The sequence below is a fragment of the Oncorhynchus mykiss genome, chromosome 13, assembly GCF_057628025.1.
Source record: "Oncorhynchus mykiss isolate SJ-2025 chromosome 13, ASM5762802v1, whole genome shotgun sequence".
NCBI classification, from domain to species: Eukaryota; Metazoa; Chordata; class Actinopteri; order Salmoniformes; family Salmonidae; genus Oncorhynchus; species Oncorhynchus mykiss.
In genome coordinates this window covers 43,873,642-43,880,783 of record NC_143034.1, presented here as the reverse complement: position 1 = coordinate 43,880,783, position 7,142 = coordinate 43,873,642, and the positions used below count along the sequence as shown (strand labels likewise).

Genomic DNA, 7,142 nt, shown 5'->3' with positions numbered 1-7,142 from the left:
GAAGTTAATGTGGTAACATGTGGCAACATATAAAGCAACATGTGATAACATGAAGCTGCACATGTGAAAACGTGATCACATGTGAAGTGTTCCAAAAACATGTTTTCACATGATTTCACATGTGACGTTTCATGTGAAATCATGTGATTTGTACACGTGTGAAATATTTTTGTTTCTCTGTAAAGGCATTCAGGGCCAAAACCCTACTGTAATATGTTAAATCCACGAATAACTTGAATTCTCATGTCTACCAGTGACCCAAATAACATGGTTTACATGTCTGGGTTAACGCGTGTAAATTCAGCCCACAGGTAGGATTCAGCCCACACGTATCAAATGATTCAGTAGTTCAATAATCACTGGCACCATGATAGGCCTACTCAATTTATTGAATGACAGTACAAGCAGAAAAAAGAAAATTCAATGATCAAATGTAAGTTTCATTAACAAAGTTTAAACAAATGTGAAAGGAAAGGAACATAATTATACAACAAAAAATAATAAATACAGTGAAAACTAAATGTAAGCCACATTTGCTTTCTCAGCTGTTGCCAAGCCAGTTGAGGAATGTGGTCATATTTCTGTTACCTTCGTCTAATGCGGAGTATGCGTCCCAAATGGCACCCTATTCCCTATATAGTGCACTACTTTTGACCAGAGCCCTATGGGACCTGGTCTAAGGTAATGCACTATAAATGGAATAGGATGCCATTTGCAACCATCCAGAGTGATGCATCCAGACTCATTGGTCTCACCCACTTCATCTGGGTGGTAATGAATCAGCAAAAGCACTTGGGTAATGTTCCCCTTCAAGCAGGCCTCAAGTAGACCTAAAATCCCTCCTTTCGCATGACTTTGAAGACGTTTTTTTTTCGTGTGTCGCGGTTATACGAGTAATACTGAAACCCCAACTATTTGGATGTATCAGACATTACATAGAATTGTAGAAAAAAAATGGGTCAATATTGAGAAATGAATGTTGTTTTGTGACAGAAAGAAAAACGATACGAATGTAGAGGCAACCCTGAAGCAATGAATCATTTTATCGCCTTGGAAAGGAAAGACCGAGCTTCTCAACGCAAGCTAATTGGTTGACCTATAGATTTAATGAATATTTTTGAACTGATTTACCATTAGCCTCATGTAACAAAGGTGAAGCAGCAGAGAGAGAACTGCAAAGGACCGTCTGGCATGTCGTGTGTTGTTGCGGCCTTATGCTCCACAGGGAGTGAAGAGGAGTAAATAGTCCTATGTGGCTCAGATGACAAGAGTATTGGTTAGAGGGTTGTGGGTTGGATTCCCGCTGGTGGTCACATACTCTGAAATATATGCACTGTACTGTAAGTCCTTTTGGATAAAAAGCATCTGCTAAATGGCATATATTATTATTATATTGTAATTAAGTAAGTCATTTAACATGAAGGGCACCGGTCCTGTTCCGTTTACTGTGGGAACCCTGGAAGAGGGTGGGTAACGTCTCGGTCTCACTGTCCCAGTCATGGACATAACTCAGCCTACCCTGGGACCCAGGCGAGGGGGCATACTGATCACAGAAGGATGGGGCTGCAAACTACAGACAGGGACACAAAAATTGTACCGTGTTTCATCTTGAAACTTTGGTTGACGTTCATGCCCCTTTGAGGGGTTATGGAGCCCTTTCCTAGCAGGTCATCGTTCCATCTGTGGTCGCGGTCCCACACCTCAAAGTTCAAGGCTCTGTTAGGGAACACAGAGAGTGGGTGAATGAGAGAGAGCACTCTAAGTAAGAGCAGTGGTAATACACAAAATATTCACAATGCTGCCTAAAAAATGTTTTTTCTAAATGTATCTTTTTTTTTTATTACTCTTACAAGGTTTTATAGAATAGGGAGCATAATTAGCAAACTGGAAACTACCCTGGAGATCCCACCGACAAAGACACAGAGGGCCCAAAACACCCTTAACATATGTCTTGCTGCTCCACTTATTCCTTTGTACCGGAAGCCTATACATAGTAACCCTCAAGAGACGGATCTGACTATTTAACATAAAAATTGGAGAAAAAAAACTCACTGTCTACTTTTCAAATCCACCGTTCCATACTGAATCCTGTAGTTCCAGTAGGGGAAGTCATTGTTCCAGATCACAGGAGTGGAACTGCCTTGCTTTCCGTAGAAGACCTTGACGTAGCCGTCTGTCTTAGATACGTTGTCGCCCCAGAGCCCCGTACCTCGGACCACCGTCACATTCATCCTGGCCACGCCCGGTTTACCGGGGCAGCAGTTGGAGTCCACGTTCCTGTGACCGCTACACTTACAGATGCAGTCTTTGTTGCGTCTCCCCATCTTGCAAGCAGAAGGGCAGGAGGTGGACACAGCGTACTTCTGGATGTAGTCTCTGACGACATTGCGCAGGTTGGCCTTAAGGATGGGGTTGTCTCTGGCCAGGAAGTGCAAGGAGCTGAGCTGGTAAGAGACCACACCAGGGACCTTCTTCAGGGACTTCTGCCAGGTTTTATAGTCAGACTTAATGTCAGAGTTGAAGAGGATCACTTCAGTGATGCCGTCCGGGAAGGTGGCTCCGAAGCTATGGCCTGTCTTCAGTTTTTTGCTCTGGGACTTAATTGGTCTCGGCGCTGATCGTGACACCCTTGATGGCGCCACTGGCTTCCACCCCCAGACAGTTGCTGACAGAATGGAGGGAGAGGCCGCTCATGGCAATCTCACAGGTGCGTATGGCTGTGGTGGAGTGCACCCGGCCCCCAAAGTTCACCTTGCGGATGTAGTTGGTGCCATAGATGGCGATGAAATGGCTGTAGGCAGGGCCGGTCTTGTGAGTGTACATGCTGGAGTTTTTTTTTAGGGAGTCCTGAAACTCCTGGCTCAGGGGAGGTTGGGTTCAGAGGCGGAAGCTAAGGACAGGGAGAGAGGTATGATGAATGAAAACAACTTCAACAACATGGAGAACACTGTTTTTTTCCATACAAAATCTATATAAATTGCTGTTGGCTTTTTTGTTGTTGCTTTAGATGGCATTAATTTACATCCTATGGCACTAAAATCAAAACCTTGACTCACGTGTAGTATTTGCATTTTAATTTATGGCTGGTGAAAGAGAACGTGTCTCTGGCGAACATGGCAGTTTTGGAGTGTGCGCCTCCAACAGCAACCCCCGCAATGGCCTTGATTCCCAGGCCAGCCTTCCAGCTGACGCTGGCAGAGTTAGTGGTCTCCTTCAGAACGGAGCTGCTCGACTCGTACATCTGGCTGCTGAAGCTCCAACGACACGTCACCTTTGTGCTCCAGTCCAGTACGGAGAGCGGTAACTTCTGGACCTGGCTGTCCACCAGAGTGTTGGTGCACAGGGTGCAGTTACCGTCGTGTCCACCCACCATGAACTTCCGCACATCCACCACAAAGGTGCCGGAGGTCTGCATCTTGACGATGTCAAAACCCTCTCCGGCCAGGTTGTGACCGGGTGACGAACGGAGCCTTCTGGCGGTCGGTGAAGGAGCCAGTGTGGCAGCTGTGACAAACAGGGAGGAAGAGGAGGAGGAAGAGTAGAAGGTTGACAGGCATTGCAGGTGCTGGGAAGAGAGAAAATTGACAAACGTGGTGTGACAAAGGCAGGGGATAGACAGAAAGAATTTAATGAGGGATTTATGAAATAAAGTTATTATAAGATTTTGCAATTGCCATCCCACTGGGCAAAGATGTCACATCAACATCACAACAATGGATGTATTTTCTACATTTGGGTGTAATATTAAAGGACAGATTTTTTTTTTTTAGACGTCTCAGGTCACTGTGAAATCCACACGGAAGTTCGTTCAGGCATTCCGAGATTTGTATTTCCCACATTGCCTTGAAAAGGTCACTAAAAAGTGAATGAATTGGAAAACAATATAACATAGATCATACATTGGATATAAGAGGAGTTACTGATGCAAACATCTTGGATTCAGATCTAAATCCAAGCAAAGAAAACTGGTTGACATTTAATGGGAAGATTTTGCTGTACATATGAGAGAATCATTTTGATAAAGTATATCTTAAAAAAAAAAAGCTAATTTGAGGAACAAACAAATTATTATTTGATTTACTGAGCCTCCATCATATCCTAAAGAGGACTTTTTACTTAAAAGATAAATAACGATTTTGTTTTGTTTTCTATCTCTCAATTCCTCCATACTGTGCAACAATGATTACAGTATTCATACTCTTCACCGACTGAATGGCTCTCTCATTTGAACTGTCTTTGAGAATCCAAATAACTAAACCTTATATTAGGCAGAGTGTCCTTTTGGACCCTCGAGCTCTTTCAATTCTTTGGATTGTGAGTAGTTCTCTTATTGACTGTTGGAAAATTATCAAGTGAGTTAACAATCGATCATGGGTTCACAATAGTGACTATATGACCATCATGTCGATGAAGAAAAGAGATCTGAAATTCATTTAGAATATGCACATTGATCATCAAGTGATGATTCATAAAATATGCACATTGAGTGGCAGTGAAACAACAATAGTGAGTTTTCGACAAGAGGAATGCAATCAAATGATTTTGGACTCACCTTACGCAGAGACGTTGGTATTTCGAGGTGAAATACATTGGATAGGACAACAGTAAACCTATCTTTATATACCAACACACAGTGTGTCAAATGGGGAGTGGCTAACAGAGATACACCCATTTATGGAGTAGTCTGTGCCAAACCAAACAACCAACCAAGCACAAACTCTCATACACACACACACTTTCTCACAACCTTTCTAACACCCAACTATACCCATACACACAACACAAATACAAGGGACAGGCATACTTAATAACAAAAACGTTGACTTCGCTGCTTAATTTAGCCTTATTTAGTTTGACAATTCCCCATTGACAGACCAGTAAAATAGTTCTCACACACACTTGTTCCCTCCAACTGCATATTGGCACTTTAATGTTGTGTCTGAAGTGAACTTGGGCAAATACTGTAAACATTTTAGACAGATTGTCCTGTATGTGTGACAAATGTATTCCAGCACATTGTTTAGTACACACACACAAACATGTCATACAACTTTGTATTAACATGAGTTACTATTATAATGTGTTACTATTATAAATGTGTTACATGAATTACGCAACTAACATACAGAAAATGTATTGAATATGGCTCTCAACATTGATTTCAGAAACAGGGTTTGTTGAGCAGCAGATAATTCCTTGAGTCATTTTCACTCATGGTGCATTTCCCAATGAGGATTTACCCCAGTGTTTTACTTAAAAGGCTCAGACTTTTCTGTTTTCATCTACATGTGATGTCCCCTGTGTCTCACTGGGCCATGGCTCCAGGGGACATGCTCTATCTTGGAGCCAAGGCAAGGCTCTGGTTAGCTTTTAGCTGGCTCCCGAGTGGCGCAGCTGTCTAAGACTGCATCTCTGTGCTAGAGGCATCACTACAGACCCTGGTTCGATTCCAGACTGTATCACCACCGTCTGAGATTGGGAGTCCCGTAGGGCGGTGTACAAATGGCCCAGCGTCGTCCGGGTTAGGGTTTGGCCGGGGTAGGCCGTCATTGTAAATAATAATTTGTTTTTAACTGACTTGCCTAGTTAAATAAAGGTTAAATAAAAAAATGACATGACAATGGCTAACTGTGAACGTTTACACCTTCTCACAAAGCAACAGTCTTGCGTGATGCAGTTGTTGATTCTGCTCGCCACAAGTCTTAAGGATCACACTCCTGATGGAACCAAAATAACACTAGAGCTCACATTAACGTAAAACACTGGCAGTCCACTGCTGTGGGGGTAAGTCTCAATGGAAAAGCACCATTAGTGATGGGGGTACAACTTGTTTTCAGAGAAATAACATTTCCATCGGCTCATTATAGCAGCTGTGATGCTGGTACAGTAGAGATCGGCGTTTTATTGTTAGATTCCAAAACGGTTGTTTTGTTTATTTAGTAGGCCTAGTTGTGTAGTTGTAGTAGTAGTGGTAGTATTAGTTGTACTAGTAGTAGAAATGACTACAGTCGACACATTGCTTGGGTATGTTTGTAAGAGTGTAACTGTGTGTGTGAGAATTTGCATGTGTGTGTGTACAGAGCAGCCTCAGAGGTCTTGAAAGGAAAGAAGACAAATAGATGACTCAGCAGAAAAGTTGGAAAAAGTCACACCTCTCAAATGGCTCTCCCGAGACGACACATTCTCTTATAACACAAAGAGGAACATAGTTCCCTTTTCTTTTCTTTTTTTATAGCAACTCAGTCAAAATAAGCTTCATCTGCTTGTCTTTACTTCTCAATTCACTCCAAAAAGTTGGTCAACGGACAAATTGCCTGCCAGCATGGTTTTTGCTGAGCATGCTGCAATAAGTGTTGCATGTTACTGTCTGCTTGGTCTGGTTTGAACGAGGGTGTGGGTTTCCATGTTTCCATGTCCGTCTACTGTATTCTGTCTGTTGCAGTAGTGGTTATTCGTATGTAGCATAGTGAAATGGGTTGTTCAATCCTTTAGTTGGGGGGGGGGGGGCTTGTCAGGTTCTATGATGATACAAGACTGTTGATTGAAGACCTCAAAGACTTCCAAATGTACAGTCTATAAGCTCAATTCAAATTCAGACCACAATGTTGTAAGCACTTCAAAATACAAACTACATATGCACCACAGCCCTTGTCATGGAACTAATTAACGCTACATTTTTCACACAGGAGAATCCCCTAACCGTCTGAGCAGCTAGAGGAAATCCCAGATACTTACATGGCTTGAGATATAACCTCAGCAGATTTACAATAAATATGTATATTTATAAAAGTACATATTTTTGTTAAATGTGCTGTAATTAAAGGTAAATGATGTTTCATGTGAGGAATTGTACTTGGTTACAGATTAAACCGAGATCCGAATTTGACATGTAACCATGCAGGCCTCTGAGAGATCAAATTATGTTCAGTCTAACCGGCAGGATGTGGAGGCGTAAGGGGACTGATGACAGACATATAGATTTACTGTTTCAGTTTCAGGCGGAAGCCAAGCCATCAAACAATGTCACAGAATTCCAAAATAAAGGCCAGGGCCTGGTGCCCACTGCAGTACTTTACTGACAACTCAGCACTCTGCGCGAGACGCTGCGAAGACAATGAAACACACCAGGAAGTGAATGGAAA

At 42.5% G+C, this 7,142-nt stretch overlaps 1 pseudogene across 1 annotated transcript; it reads right to left on the bottom strand.

Moving 5' to 3' along the window:
• Nucleotides 1-371: 371 nt before the first annotated feature.
• LOC110485154 (perforin-1-like) lies at nt 372-3,676 on the bottom strand (annotated as a pseudogene). The gene is made up of 3 exons (XR_016485910.1): nt 3,057-3,676; nt 2,053-2,890; nt 372-1,716 (listed from the first exon to the last, which is right to left on the bottom strand). The product of XR_016485910.1 is annotated as a perforin-1-like (transcript).
• Nucleotides 3,677-7,142: the final 3,466 nt, after the last annotated feature.